Source organism: Cervus canadensis, chromosome 2 (genome assembly GCF_019320065.1).
Source record: "Cervus canadensis isolate Bull #8, Minnesota chromosome 2, ASM1932006v1, whole genome shotgun sequence".
Classification (NCBI taxonomy): Eukaryota; Metazoa; Chordata; class Mammalia; order Artiodactyla; family Cervidae; genus Cervus; species Cervus canadensis.
Window position 1 is genome coordinate 67106570 of NC_057387.1, and position 16428 is coordinate 67122997.

The window sequence follows — 16428 nt, forward strand, 5'->3', positions numbered from 1 at the left end:
CATCCAAGAAAAGAGCAGAAAAACTGCTTTTATATATTTATTTTTATTATAAATGTGTATACTGAAATATACATATCAATTTTGTAAAATCAGATTTCCATTACCTCCTGTGACACACTAGTGAAAAAACCTTTAAAAATATCACTAATGATCTTCTATGGCTAAATCAAATCAATATTTTTTAGTAATTATTTTTCTGGAGTTTGTGGAAGCATTGGATAATGTTGATCTCTTTCTTCCTCTTTGCTGCATCTTTTTCCACCTCAACTTCCATGACACTATGTGGTTCTTAATATTCTTTCTTACTCTTCTGACGTTTTTTTGTGCTCCTCTTGCTTTTTCCTTAAACGTCAGTGTTACTCATGCTTCCATCTACAGTTTTTTCCCTTAGTCTGTATTAGTTTCCTGGTTGGCAATATACAGGTCCATGCTTTACAGTATAACTTTTTTTCTTACAGGTCCTAGAAACATCTCTCCTAAGTTCCAAATATATTTCTAACTAACCACTGTGTATGTTTACTTGGATGTCCTCCACTGAACTCAAACGCAACATGCTATGAACTAAAATCACTTCCTTTCCTTTTATAACCTATCCTGTGGGTAATCCCAGTCATCCCTCTTTACTTCCTACCTTACATAGTCAAATCTCATCCATGCATTTGCGTCTGCTCTCAAAATTCTCCATCTCTGATTCTCCAATGGCACTATCAATTCTTACTATTTCTTTCCTCAAATCTACCTTGGATATTTTTCTAAAATGCAAATCCACTCTTTGGTTGTATCTTCCACTTATAGGAGACTTGGAGAATGAAGTAAAAAACCTTTCCATTTAGCAGGAAAAAAAAAATCCTTAGTGATCTTGATAACCCCTATCTTTCCAGCTCTCTCCTGCCACCAGAACTCTCAATCCCAATGTTCCAGCTATTGGACTAGTCACAATTTTCAAGTTCCTTTGTCTGAAGTTGCCTTATACTCTTGTCTGCTTGGAGTATTTCTGATTGATCTTTTAGAATTGAGAGGTATTTTCTACAAGAGCTTTCCCACAGTGCTTCTGTGTATGCCTCATTATAACATTTATCACATGGCGTTACAGCAAAGTTGATTACATAATGTTCCACTCATTTGACTAGTTCAGCACAGTCACTCAGTTGTGTCCAACTCTTTGTGACCCCGTGGACTGCAGCATGCCAGGCTTCCCTGTCCATCACCACTCCAGGAGCTTGCTTAAACTCATGTCCATTGAATCCGTGATGCCATCCAACCATCTCATCCTCTGTCATCCACTTCTCCTGTCTTCAATCTTACCCAGAATCAGGGTCTTTTCCAATGAGTCAGTTCTTCACATCAGGTGGCCAAAGTATTGGAATTTCAGCTTCAGCATCAGTCCTTCCAATGAATATTCAGGAATGATTTATTTTAGGAGTGACTGATTTGATCTCCTTGCACTCCAAGAGACTCTCAAGAGTCCAACACCAAGTCTCCAACACCGCAGTTCAAAAGTGTCCATTCTTTGGTCCTCAGCTTTCTTTATAGTCCAACTCTCATATCCATACATAACTTCTCAAAAAACCATAGCTTTGACTAGATGGACTTTTGTTGGCAAAGTAATGTCCCTGCTTTTTAATATGCTATCTAGGTTGGTCATAGTATTTAACTAGTATTGTATTTATTTTGGTATCCCTAGTGCTAAAAAATGAAAATAGGATTTTTAAAAAAATTTTCTGTGTATACTACTTAGTCCTTGGAATAGTTTCAAGACTAAATTGTTGCCCTTTAATAAATTTTGTTTTCATTAAAATATTTTTCATCAATGTATGGAAAACAGATTGATGAATATACAGACTAATAAAATTGTCATTTTATTAGAGATAAAGTCATTAAGTGCCACTAAAATTTCAAGAAGTAAACTCAGTTCTACCTTATGCTTTGAATTAACTGTCTCAATTGTTCTGCTAATGAATCAAATTTTATGTTAAAAGTCCCATTTTTATTAATTTCAGAAACCTCCTACTCTCCCTTCTTTCCCATATTTAGAGGGGAAAAAACAAACTTGAAAGCTGATTTTTTTTTTTTTTTTTTTAGAATTTTGCTTCTTCTAAAAATGTGGCTCTTTAGATAAAGAAGAAGAATGATTATGAGAGTTTAAATAAAGAATGAAGTACTTTATCATAGCTTTGGAAAGAGTTCCTAACATACTACCTGCATGCATAATTGTAACTATACTTTTCCTGGCATCCTCTCTCCTTTCCTGTTGCATTCTCCTTCCTGGAATACAGATTGCAGTTAAACTCCCTGCAAAAATGACAGCCATATCATGCCACCACCCTCACGATACACAACATAAAGTACTTTGGAAAAGAGGAAAGCCTCCTGCTTAGTCTACAGACTTTTATTTTCTTCTGTTTGAAGGGCCAGGGAGTGCTAACTCCAAGAAATCATCAGCTCGGGGCTTTAATTGTTGAGGTAATTTGCCTCAGAGAACAATATGTGGCCTTGGCAATGAGCTGGGCCTCATGAAAATGGCTGACTTATGCGTCAGAAATCTGTAGACATTAGCCTTGCTTACCTGATACTGGCCTGTGGTATAGGTCTCTATTAAAAAGTCATCTTAATACATGGGGGAAAAAACCCAACAGATCATAAAATGTACTTATATGCTCTTAAGTCTGTGAGTACATGAGTGTGTGTTTCCATTTGTATATAAATATGCAGGTGCCAGTCTATATGTGTAAATGAGCACTACTGAAAATAACTGAAGCTAGGAAAAGCAGGAGTTTAAACACTCGCCAAAGGAAACATTTCTTGGATTTAATTGCCTAAAGGGGAAATACATACATGATAATTTCCCAGATCATGAGGAGAAAAGGCCTTTTTATCTAGTTTATTTTAGGAGAGTGGGACGAACCCCTGATGTAAATGGAAACATAATGCCTAGTGCCAGGTAAGAGATATCTTTTTGTATAAGTTTACTTTTGGAGAGTGAGATAAACACCTGGTGAAAACAAAGATATCACCTAGTACTAGGTAAGAAGTGTAATGTGAAAGACTGGGTAGGGCTGGATCCAGGGTTTTGTCTGTCTGGAAATTTATTCAAATTGGGAGAATCCTTTTGACTCAGTAAAGAATGTACCTGCAAGGCAGGGGACCTGGATTCAATCCCTGGGTTGAGAAGATCCCCTTGAGAAGTGCATGGCAACCCACTCCAGTATTCTTTCCTGGAGCACTCTGTGGACAGAGGAGCCTTGGCGGGCTACAGTCCATGGGTTACAAAGAATCAGATACAGCTGAGCAACTATCACTTTTTTTTTTTTTAGAAAAATTATCCAAAATTGTAAATATGAAATTAGACAAAAGACCTTGGAAGGGGCCTATAAAATGACAGGTGTAAAAACTTAAGTCCTATTGTCTTCCTGTACAGCCTGAAACCTAGAAATGTCTTGATGAGGTAGGAAAAAATTCTTGAGAAAATGAGACTATCAGAGCTATAGAATCTTCTTTCATCTTCTCATAAATTGATATGAACCAGGCAAGAAATGAATGCTGTGTTTCTACAGTATGCAGTACTTCCAAATTGATGTGCATGGTTTCTAGAAGTCAAAAAATGTTTCAAATGTAATCTCTGTGTTTCATATCAATGCTTCCTCTGTCATACCAAGATAATTTCTTCATGCTTGCTGGTCTGAAACAGTCAGGCTAGGGTAACAGACCCTCCAGTCTCGGTGCCTTAGTTCTACTTAGTTCATTTCTCACTGATATATGTGTCCAATGGGTCTAAGGAAAGTGTCTCCATTTTATAGCTTCAGCATCTGTTACACATGGCTGCCAAGCCTGCTATGGCAAAGAAAGGGAGCATGGTCAAAAGAAGGTAGTCCAACAGCCCTAACATGTCTTGGCTCCAAAATGATATATATCACATCTGTTTATAGCTCTTTGTCCAGAAATTTCCACACGGACTTGCCTAACACAACAGCTTTGGCAAATGCTGGGGAGCAGATAAAATGTATTGGGTACATGCACAGCCATACGCACCTATACTTTGGAGACTGTGCATTTTTTTAGATCCATATTCCCAAGGAGACTTCATTTCTGATATTAACACTTATATGGACACTTAAAATCTATGCCATATATAATTAATAATAAGCATAGTGATTGGTATATACAAAGTCCTTAAAAATGTTTGGTAAATAAATGAGTAAATGAAGAAATAAATGCATACAGATTATTCACAGTGACTCTAATTCCTGAAAGAAGCAAAAAGCAAGCATAATTCACTATAATGTACATCAAGTAAGTCCTAATACTCTCACTTTGTGCTGCTGCTCCTCTTCCCCTTCCTCTTTCCCATTCTTCTCCTTCCTCTTCCTCCTCTTCTTTCTTTTCTTCTTCTTCTTTTTTTATTTCTCTTTTCAAGTGTGACCTGATTGTGGCTTTTACTAAATAAAATTATTTGCAGTTTAAAAATCTTATTTAGTCAAATGAGCCAGGTTTAGAAGATAATTTGAATTCAGAATTCTTACTAGGTTTGAGATATTCTCAACCAAATAATAATAATAATAACCTTGAGAAATTAAATGTCAGGAAAACCAAATTAGGCTCAGGGAGAATTTGACTGTCAACTGTAGATCTACTTGTCACCTGCCTCAAAGGAGCTGAGATGGAAAACTGAGAAGATATGTGTTTCCTTTAAAGAGGGAAATTATCTAAATTTAATGAATAAGTTTTCATGATCATTGGTTTGGGTGAATCTTTGGTAGAATCTCTCACTTCTTATGATTGTTATTTAAACATACTTTATCATTCTGTAGTTTTTCATTTGTAATAACACTAATATCTTTTCTTTGTCGTATAATTTTACAACTTACCAATATTTAGAATGAATTTATTTCTACTATAATGTATTTTGTATGGTGAATTGAATAATATAGTTTATTACATTATAGCACTATTTGAGGGATATTATTTTATCTTGTACTTCCCACTAGCTAATGTCTGGTACAGTCCTAAAATATCATGTGTGAGATTTTTTTTTCTCCTCCATCTTCACTACTGCTTTTTAGAGAACTGTAAGATCCAGTAGAGTTCACCTGATTCTTCCTTTCTTTCTCCTATAAATTACAGGCACTATCCCTTCTGTAAACTACTGAGTTTTCTTTGAAGAGACTGGCTTGCATCCTTATTTCATGGTGTCTGAGTCCATCACCAACAAAGAGACTTGGTAAACTATTTTCATTAACGGACTCCATAGTCCCCAGTGTAGTTAGTTTTACCCTTATGGTCAGAAAGAGTTAATGTTCTTTGCTATCAGGGTGTAACATAGACACTGAAGAGAAGATGATACTCTGTGTTTTTCCAAAATGCATATCCTTACAAGTCATTAGCAATTTATATTCAGAAGATTTCCTTTAGCTTTGTTTGTTTACCTCCAGAAACTTTAAAGTTATATAATATACAACCATCACTTTTCAGATAGGGCATTTCAACCGATTTGATTTTCTTAAATATTTTTGCCTTTTAAACAACTTGATGAGTTGCTTCATTAGTCTCTTGGTCTCCGTGCCTCTCCTCCATCTGGCATCATGAGCAGATGGAGACAGAATTGCTGAGATATAAAGGGACAGACTCCAACTGCAAATGCATTACAAAGATAGAAAACAAAGATACTTTGTGGTTACTGGATGGTAAAAAATTGGGTAAACTCCATCTATTATTTAATGCAAATTATTAAATATAGATTTTAATAATTTGAAATTATGGTATATAGATGATAGTTGTTTCCATAAATTGTTAACAGTGATTTGCACATTTATTCAACAAGTATTTATTGAATACCTACTATGTGCCATAAAAGCTTGGGAGAAAACAGAGGACAAAATAAGAATTTTTGTTATCAAAAATATATAAATAATTGTTTTTAGGATACTACGTATTTAGGGTTACACACAAGAAATATAAAAGGTTTTCATAAATATGCTATGCCACTGTTCTTCTAACCCTCACACATAAAATCTTTTTGAAACCTTTACAAACTTTATCCAACTTTACTCAGTATTTATTAGAGTCAACACATAGCAATTAATCAGTGAATTCAGTTGTCAAGAAACAAATCTTTCCTGAGCACCCACTATTAGCCATATATTGTTTGTGACCTGTGATAAATGCAAAGAATTATAAGGCAATGATCCCTCTTTGCTCAAAGAATTAAAAAAATAATAATTGGTCAGAATAAAAATGCACACGAAATAGTAAATTACAATAAAAATGAATATGATATATCCCAATCGATTCATTCAGAAAGGTACACTGGGCATTCCCATTTGAAAGTTGGGAGGCACCTCAAGCCCATAACCAAATGTAGCCTCATCTCTTCCTCCATGCCACCAGTACTGCTCTTCCCAGGGTCCCACCATCCAAGACAGACACCAAGACATCATTCTGGATCCAGCTATTCCACTGATGCCTCTCTTTTTCCTGCATCTAGAAATCTATAGACCATTTCTGTTTAAAATCTTTAAAATTTATTTCTTAAACCAGAGTACTTTTTGCCATCACTTGTTCAGACCCTCAACATCTTTGTCTTGGATATACTGCAAAGAAGTCACTTAACTCCTCTCCTTCTAGCTTTTCTGTCTCCAAACCTCAGACATATTGATCTTTCCAAAGTAGAAATCTAGACCCACTTAGCTAAAAATAAACCGCTAATACCTCCCCATTGCCTTGAGATTAATATCTAAGCAATGTAGCACAGCACAGAGAGCCCTTTAAGATCTAGTTCCTCCTTCTGCCTCCAGCTCTCCACCAGTATTTGTTAATTACACTATTTCCCAGTCACACACAGACACTCTGAAGATGGTGTCCCTTTTATTCCTGTTGTGTTCCAACCCACACCACCTACTTGTTTTGAGAAAGAATCCACTTGCCATGCAGGAGACCCTGGTTAGATTCCTGGGTGGGGAAGATCCACTGGAGATGGGATAGGCTACCCACTTCAGTATTCTTGAACTTCCCTTGTGGCTCAGCTGGTAAAGAATCTGCCTGCAATGCGGCAGACCTGAGTTTGATCCCTGGGTTGGGAAGATCCCCTGGAGAAGGGAAAGGCTGCCTACTCCAGTATTCTGGCCTGGAGAATTCCATAGTCCATGGGGTCACAAAGAGTCGGACACAGCTGAGGGACTTTCACTTTCACCCATATTCATAATTGAGAGATTGCATATGTACACCTTCCTTGGAAACTTATCTTTCTCACTTTACTCTTCCTATTCCCATTCTGGATCTAGAGTCTTTTCCATATGTGCATATGATTCTATAGATGGTTGTGATTATTTTTCATCATATAGTGATGTATTTATCCATTGACTTTCTTCCCTTAGGCTGTAATGTTCTTGAGTTTGACACCTGTCCTCTCATCATTTTCTCATCAGCAACCCACACAATGCCTGAAATCTAATGAACACTTGGTAAACATTTGTTGAGTTGAGTTAGGAAATACCTTGGACATTCAGAAGAGTGAGTGGTTACCTTAGATATAATGACTTACTACTGGAAATAAGTAGGAGATCAGTCCTGAATGTTCGTTGGAAGGCCTGATGTTGAAGCTGAAACTCCAACACTTTGGCCACCTGATGTGAAGAGCTGATGCATTTGAAAAGACCCTGATGCTGGGAAAGATTGAGGGCAGGAGAAGAAGGGGATGATAGAGGATGAGATGGTTGGATGGCATCACTGACTCAATGTACATGAGTTTGGATAAACTCCAGGAGTTGGAGATGGACAGGGAGGCCTGGCGTGCTGTAGTCCATGGGGTCGTAAAGAGCTGGACATGACTGAGTGACTGAACTGAACTGAACTGAACTGGAAATAAAAGCAGGTAAGATGCAAAAGACCCAGCAGACATTGTCAGGCATAGAAGCTGCTCAATTAATGTTAATTCCCTTTCCCTAGAATTATCTCTTAAAAATTGATTGCAATTCATTCTACATGAATGAAGATGAAAAAGAGGAGTTTTATAAATTAGGGACTGTACCAATCAGCTTCAAAAGGTATTTTTGGGAGTAGAGGGAATTTAGGGAGTAAAGAATATGTGAGGAGGTGAGGAAAGGAAGGCCTGAAAGTGGAGCTGGAGTATTGTGTGTATGCTAAGTCGCTTCAGTCATGTCTGACTGTGTGACCCCAGAGGAGCTGCTAGGCTCCTCTGTCCATGGACTTCTCCAGGCAAAAATCCTGAAGCGGGTTGCCATGCCCTCCTCCAGTGGATCTTCCCAATCCAGGGATCAAACCTACATCTCTTAGGACTCCTGCATTGGCAGGCCAGTTCTTTACTACCAGCGCCACCTGGGATTAGACAGCAAGTCACTGACCATAGCCAGAAGCACGGCTGGAGAGGCTTGGGCCCTGAACCGCCTTCAGGAGGACGCACGGCCTTGTGGGGGTGCCCGTGTCATCTAGTGGGTTCAGCACAGGAAGAAAGTGCAACGGAAATGGGAGGAGAGAATGAAACACTGGCTGAGATCAGAGAGTAAACAGGGAAAAATAGTTGAGAAAATTAGACTGGCCTGGTAAAGAAGCCTGAGAGGCCGTGGGGGAAACGGGGAAAGTTTGGGGTTCGAATAACGAGTTATCAATCCAGACTCTGCCATTATTAGCTATATGATCTGACTAAATACTTAATTTCTCTAAGCCTCAGCAACCGAAGATGGAAAATGGGGATTAACCTTGCAGGCAAAGTTGTCATGAGGATTAAGTGAAATGATGTATGTAAAACTCCTGGGCTTGGCACTTATTAGACACTCTGTAAAATTTAACTACCACAGTATCTTTGTAGATCCTTAGGTCTTTCATGGCCATTTTGATATCTGTTGTTCTTAATAGTATTAGCAGTGGAATCCCAATGAACTTTCAGCAAAGAGTTGGAGACATTTATCTATGACACTTGAGCTGGTACTTGAAATATTGCTCTTTAAATGTCTGTAATGTGTTTTTCTAGTGTATCTTATGTTTCCAAGAGAGTATATTAAATGAATTTCATTCGATTACACCATCATTGAGGGCAGAAGCTAAGCGTCCATCTACTTATAACTTTCCATAGTACTTAACTGCAATCTGGTCTCCTACACAGAGTTGACAGCCGATGAATGTTGCTAACAGCAACAACTGTAACAATTCCTGCTTCATACTACATAGAATCTTCCCAAACTTGAAATGAGCAAAAAAACAAAAAAACAGGGGGAAAGAAAAAAACTTATGTGTTGAAATGAATTGACCAATTATGAAAAGTAGCTAAAACAGGTGAACAATATGAAATAAATTTTGTATAAATTCAAATGTGAAAAGGCAATACTTGAATAAACATAAAATAACTTGTATTGTTTGATTTTAACCTTAGCTGAATGGCTACACTAGAAATTATCATAAGAACATTTTTCAGATGACCTCGTACTTGAAGTTGTAAAAGTATCCATGGAAATTTTCATTTTCAGAAGGTCACATTAGTACATTTTTCATACAGTTAAAAAATCAACAATCTTATTGTTAAAAGTAAATCTGCAAGACTTAGATAATGATCTGTTTTCTGGTCAATTGTTTTCTCTCCATTGTGTGCAAAACTAGATCATTCAGAGGGGTCTCATTTGTCTTGAGCTTTATGGCATAATTGTCCAAATACCCACAGAGGCGTTAGCACAGAATTCCAATTGATTTCCAAATGAAAATGTATAGGCATATTTAAAATGGAAATCAACAGCACAGAGATATATAGGTTTAATTTTTTTCTCAATTTTAATGATGTGAAAAATTCTTCTATGAATAAAGAATTGATTGTGTGAACATTGTGCAAAAATAGAGCAAGAAAATAATTGGACTCTGGAGCAATTAAAATCAGATTAGTCACTACTACAATGTACTGTATCATCCTTATGATATCTTTTTGTTCCTTTATTGAGTGAGTAAATATGGGCACATATCGGTGATCCTTCTTGGTCATTTCTGTTATCTTGAGTTGCAGTCAACTTACTTTAACGCTGGCATATCTTTATTGAACCAGTAAGTTAGTAGTTCTTACAGATTTTATTTACCCTTTTAGGTGATAGGACCATGTATTAATATATTAGAGTCAAAACAATAGAGAAAGAATAGATTTACTTTCTGAGAAAGCAACAAAGAGGAGATACAACATGAGGATATTAATAAATGTCCACTGACAGATGAATAGGTAAAACAAAACAAAACAACCCCAAGAAAGAAAACTTAAAAAATGCTTTTTAATCTAACTCTAAAATTTTTGACTACTTTAAATTCAATTTTAAATTAAAATCAAACATCACATATAGACCATAGCTCTCATGGGATCTGTTCAACACAGCATGTGGCACAGGCCCAGGGCAGCAGTGAGATTCTCTGTTGCTATAAGGAATATGACTTGGTATGCAGTAAGCATTCCTCTTCAACAGACCTCTTTCCTCCCTTTATCTCTGAACTTTGCAACTCAGAGTTAAATTAAAAGTGAAATTTCATTTTTTGTTTCATTTTGAATATTAATCACCATTAACAGTGCAAGAATAAAAGCATGATAGATAAGATTATAGGTTCAATCCTGGGTTGACTATTTGCTGAGAATATTCTCCAGCACTTTTTAAGATTCCACATATAAGTGGTGTCATTGGTCTTTGTCTGACTTACTTCACTCAGAATGATAATCTCTAAGTCCATCCATGTTGCTGCAAATAGCATTATTTCATCCTTTCTTTATGACTAAGATTTTAAATCCAGAGCTGGAGCTTCATGTACCCAAATTATCAGCCTGTGGTCCACTACAAAGTTCAGCTCTAGAGGCTCCTTGGGACTATTGTTGTCACACTATTTTAGGACCTGGTCCTAGAAGATGTGTTGAGGACTCTTTCTCGGGCAGGATACAAACGTGTACAGAATGCAAGCTGTTCATTCAGGCTTTGCTGTCCTTTCTTGGCCCTGGGAATACATTTAGAGGTATACCTTCTACTATTATTCAGATAAAAAAAGGTGTGGTACTTTACACACAGCTTATACTCAGTAAAGTTTTGTGAAATGGAATTACTTCCTAGTGACCTTTAAATGTTACTTCCTTAGAGGATAATTCCCTCTCAGACTCAATCAAGTCTTTGTTTTGTGTTATCATAGCACCCTTTATTTCCTCATAGACTTTGTATAGCATTAATTAATTGATTAATTGTCATCACTTACCCAATATCTATTCTTCTGAAGATTAAGGCTGTTATTGTACCTGTCTTACTGACTGCTGTTCCTACACTTTTTGCAATATCTAGATGCACTCAGGATATTTTATAAATTGGTGAAAAATGCTTAAACAGTTGCTGCATCATTCTACAATTAGAGAAACTAAATTTTATTCCTCTGTCCTGCAGCCTGTTCACTTACTCCATTTATATCTCATAATATGTTAAGTCTCTGTGTATATATAGTGCGTGCATGCTAAATCAGGTTCTATAGTGTCTAATTCTTTGTGACCCCATAGACTATAGCCCACCAGGCTCCTCTATCCATGGGATTCTCCAGGCAAGAATACTGGAGTGGGTAGACATTCACTTCTCCAGGGAATCTTCCCAATCCATGGATTGAACCCATATTTCTTACATCTACATGCATTGGCAGGTGGATTCTTTACCACTACTGCTGCCTGGGACTCCCGTGTATGTATTACTTACACCCGATAGGCCAAACTTTGGCCAGCATTTTATTCAATCTAATTATCCCCTCTTCCACTGCTTTAGAGGAGTATTTTGAGAGTTAATTATGTAGTTAACACATTTTTCAGATTCCTCTTTTCTTTCTTTCCTCTTTTTCTACTCATCTTTTGGTCATTTCCCTGATCATTAATCCTTTAACTTGAAGTTGCTTTATGAAATACGTTAGTTGAGGTTTAGGCAAGGAAGTGATTTGTAGGTCTAGCTATCTTTGTTATTTTCTATACTCTGCTGTCTTAGATAATCAAAAATTGAGTGTACATCTTGGAGAATGATTCCAAAAAACATCATGAGTTTTCATAATGGCAAACTTAGATTAAATTAAAAAGCCATAAATGCAATCTTAAGAGATATTTGATTCCTTTAGTTAGATCAATATTTTTCTGGCTGTTATTGTTGTATGTCTATATTAGAAACAAAAATCTAAGAAACTTTTTGAGAGAAAAATAATTAGATTTAGTAGTGTGTAAAGTGGTATAGTAGATAACAAGTTATTTAGAATTCTATTGAATTTTTCATATAGTTTAATCACAGAATAAAAAAGCATTTTACTAATTATGTTACCTTAAATTAAATCTGTTCTCATCCATCCTACCTAAAATAGAAGAACAAGTTTCTCTCTGTTTTCTGCGGAGAGTCAAATGGAGAAATATATTCCCTTAAAAAGCTGAGTTGCTCTAAACAGGAGTTTCTTTATCTTTGTTATCTTTCTACATGGTACAAAAAATTGGCTTGTCCCTAAGCAATCATGTTGTAATTAGTCAATAATGACAGTAAACAAGAGTCCTACTCTCACTCCAATATTTCATTCCTCCAACAAAATGATTTGCAGAGTTAGTTTAATGGATTGCTGTCACCAGATTAATGGCCTCTCTTTGAAACTATGTCAACCTCTTGACTGGACATGCTTTTGATAGGTGTCCTAGCATATAGTTATAAGAAACAACCTATTAGCTTGTAACAAAGTTGTAGTTTTCTGAAGCATTCAAAAAGTGTACCTTGTTTGCAGTAATACACCAAATTATCATATGTGTGCTTCTTTATTTTACAAGAAAAAAATATGCAAGCTTTGTCTTTGTTTTCAGTCTTGCAATGTGAGTGTACTTCATGCAAAGTATTACACGGAGCTATGCATGATTCCAGTTTGGCAAGGTGGAGGATAAAATCCTTTAAAGTATAGTATTTTTCTCTCCCTGTAAAAAAAAAATTTGCATTTTTCTTTCTGAGTGGCAGGTATTTGTGTCTGTGTGAATTAAACTTGATTTGCAAAACAAAAGAGCTCTATTTTATGAACAAAAGCTTTACTTCTCTACTCTTTTCTTAATATCTCCAAATACTATTTTCTTTAAAAATCTCTTACATGTTAAGCTCTTCAGTGTTCTGAAGCAAAGCACGGGAGGATTTCTTGTGTTGGGATGGCTTACCCTGTAAGAGAGACATATGATTTAGCCATGCATCTTGACATGCAAACCTTTCAAGTCTGGCCACGTTAAAACAAACTGCTTTGGGGAACATAAAATCCTTTGGGGAAATGAAGTCCTTACATCATAGGGGACTGGAATGCAAAAATAGGATGTCAAGAGATACCTGGAGTAACAGGCAAATTTGGCCTTGGAGTACAAAATGAAGCAGGGCAAAGCCTAACAGAGTTTTGCCAAGAGAAATCAGTGGTCCTAGCAAACACTCTTCCAACAACACAAGAGAAGACTCTATACATGGACATCACCAGATGGTCTATACCAAAATCAGATTGATTATATTCCTTGCAGCCAAAGATGGAGAAGCTCTATACAGTCAGCAAAAACAAGACAGGGAGCTGACTGTGACTCAGATCATGAACTCCTTATTGCCAAACTCAGACTTAAATTGAAGAAAGTAGGGAAAACCATACCTGAATGGTATGACCTAAATCAGATCCCTTACGATAATACAGTAGAAGTGACAAATAGATTCAAGAGATTAGATCTGATAGACAGAGTGCTAGAAGAACTATGGACAGAGATTCATGACATTGTACAGGAGGCAGTGTTCAAGATCATCCCCAAGAAAAAGAAATGCAAAAAGGCAAAATGGTTCTCTGAGGAGGCCTTACAAATAGATATGAGAAGAAGAGACGCGAAAGGAAAAGGAGAAAATACCCATTTGAATGCAGAATTCCAAAGAATAGCCAGGAGAGATAAGTACCCCTTCCTCAGTGATCAGCACAAAGAAATAGAGGAAAACAATAGAGTGGAAAAGACTAGAGATCTCTTCAAGAAAATTAGAGATACCATGGGAACATTTCATGCAAAGATGGGCTCAATAAAGGATAGAAATGGTATGGACCTAACAGAAGTAGAAGGTATTAAGAAGAGGTGGCAAGAATACACAGAAGAACTGTACAAAAAAGATCTTACCCAGATAATCACAATGGTATGATCACTCACCTAGAGCCATCCATCCTAGAATGCCAAGTCAGGTGGGCCATAGGAAGCATTACTACGAACAAAGCTAGTGGAGGCGATGGAATTCAGCTGAACTATTTCAAATCCTAAAAGATGATGTTGTTTAAGTGCTGCACTCAGTATGTCAGCAAATTTGGAAAACTCAGCAATGGGTACAGGATTGGAAAATGTCTGTTTTCATTCCAAACCCAAAGAAAGGCAATGCCAAAGAATGTTCAAACTACAGCACAATTGCACTCATCTCATGCTAGCAAAGTAATGCTCAAAATTCTCCAAGCCAGGCTTCAAAAGTCTGTGAACCATGAACTTCCACATGTTCAAGCTGGATTTAGAAAAAGTAGAGGAACCAGAGATCAAATTGTCAACATCCGTTGGATCATAGAAAAAACAAGAGAATTCCAGAAAAATATCTACTTTTGCTTTATTGATTACACCAAAGCCTTTGACTGTGTAGATCACAACAAACTGGAAAATTCTTAAAGAGATGGGAATACCAGCCCACCTTTCCTGCCTCCTGAGAAATCTGTATGCAAGTCAAGAAGCAACAGTTAGAACTGGACATGGAAGAACAGATTGGTTCCAAATTAGGAAAGGAGTACGTCAAGGCTGTATATTGTAACCCTGATATTTAACTTACATGCACAGTACATCACAAGAAATGCTGGGCTGGATGAAGCACAACCTGGAATCAAGATTGCCGGGAGAAATATCAGTTATCTCAGATACTCAGATGACACCACCCTTATGGCAGGAAGTGAAAAAGAACTAAAGAGCCTCTTGATGAAAGTGAAAGAGGAGAGTGAGAAGCTGGCTTAAAGCTCAACATTCATAAAACAAAGATCATGGCGTCTGGTCCCATCACTTCATGCAAATAAATGGGGAAACAATGGAAACAGTGGCAGAATTTATTTTGGGGGCCTTCAAAATTACTGTAGATTGTGATTGCAGCCATGAGATTAGAAGACGCTTGCTGCTTGGAAGAACCTAGACAGCATATTGAAAAGCAGAGACATTACTTTCCCAACAAAGGTCTGACTAGTCAAAGGTATGGTTCTTCCAATAGTCATGTATGGATGTGAGAGTTGGGCTATAACGCAAGCCGAGCGCTGAAGAACTGATGCTTCTGAACTGTGATGTTGGAGTAGACTCTTAAGAGTCCCTTGGACTGCAAGGACATCCAACCAGTCAATCCTAAAGGAAATCAGTCCTGAATATTCATTGGAAGGACTGATGCTGAAGCTGAAAGTGCAATACTTTGACCACCTGATGCGAAGAACTGACTCACTGGAAAAGAGTCTGATGTTGGGAAAGATTGATGGCAGGAAGAGAAGGGGACAAGAGAGGATGAGATGTTTGGATGGCATCACCAACTCGATGGACATGAGTTGAGCAAGCTCCAGGAGTTGGTGATAGACAGGGAAGCCTGATGTGTTGCAGTCCATGGAGTTGCAAATAGTCATACATGAGTGAGTGACTGAACTGAACTGAATTTTGGGAACATCAGCAATTAACTCTGTGAGTCCAACATGAGTTTATCTTATGTAAAATGTTACTTCTTTGTACCTGTTAACTTTAGAGCAATATTACAGTGTATTTAGATTAGTGAAATTTATTCTCCAAAAAATGAGTTTGCTAGCAGAAAAAAGTACTGGCAGGAAGGAACACGTATCTTTTTTCTGAATAATTTTGTGCTTTACTAATTCACCCATTTAGAAAAACTTTCCTGAATACTTACTATGGGAATGCACTGATAGGTGTTAAAAAATAGAATAGTGAACAAGTTAAGATATTGTTGGGATCCTTTCATGGACTGGAACCTGGTGGTCCGGAGTCCACGATAAGAAAGTGAAAGAGAGAGCTGGAGGGAGGGGGAGAGAGAGAGAGAGAGAGAGAGAGAGAAAGAAAAAAAGACATGGGGACCCAAGCTCTGATGGAGCAAGGGTGCTTTATTAGCAGAAATGCAGGCTTATATATCTTTAGTAAGATGATTACTCAGCTATTACAGAGGATGAAATTTTATCAATAGCCACAATATGGCTAGTCTAATACATACAAGGTCGCTGACGCTGAAAAGAGTCACTGAAGGGGATTCATACATGTCTCATTCTATGACCTCAGTCTTGGGAACAGCATGCTATTTCACTTGTTCCTGGAATAGGAACTGATTAGGAACAGAGAATCCTTGAGGAATGGCAACATATTGGATTCCTTAAAGTCAAATGTCCCCTGACAAGATATGGTGCTAGCCC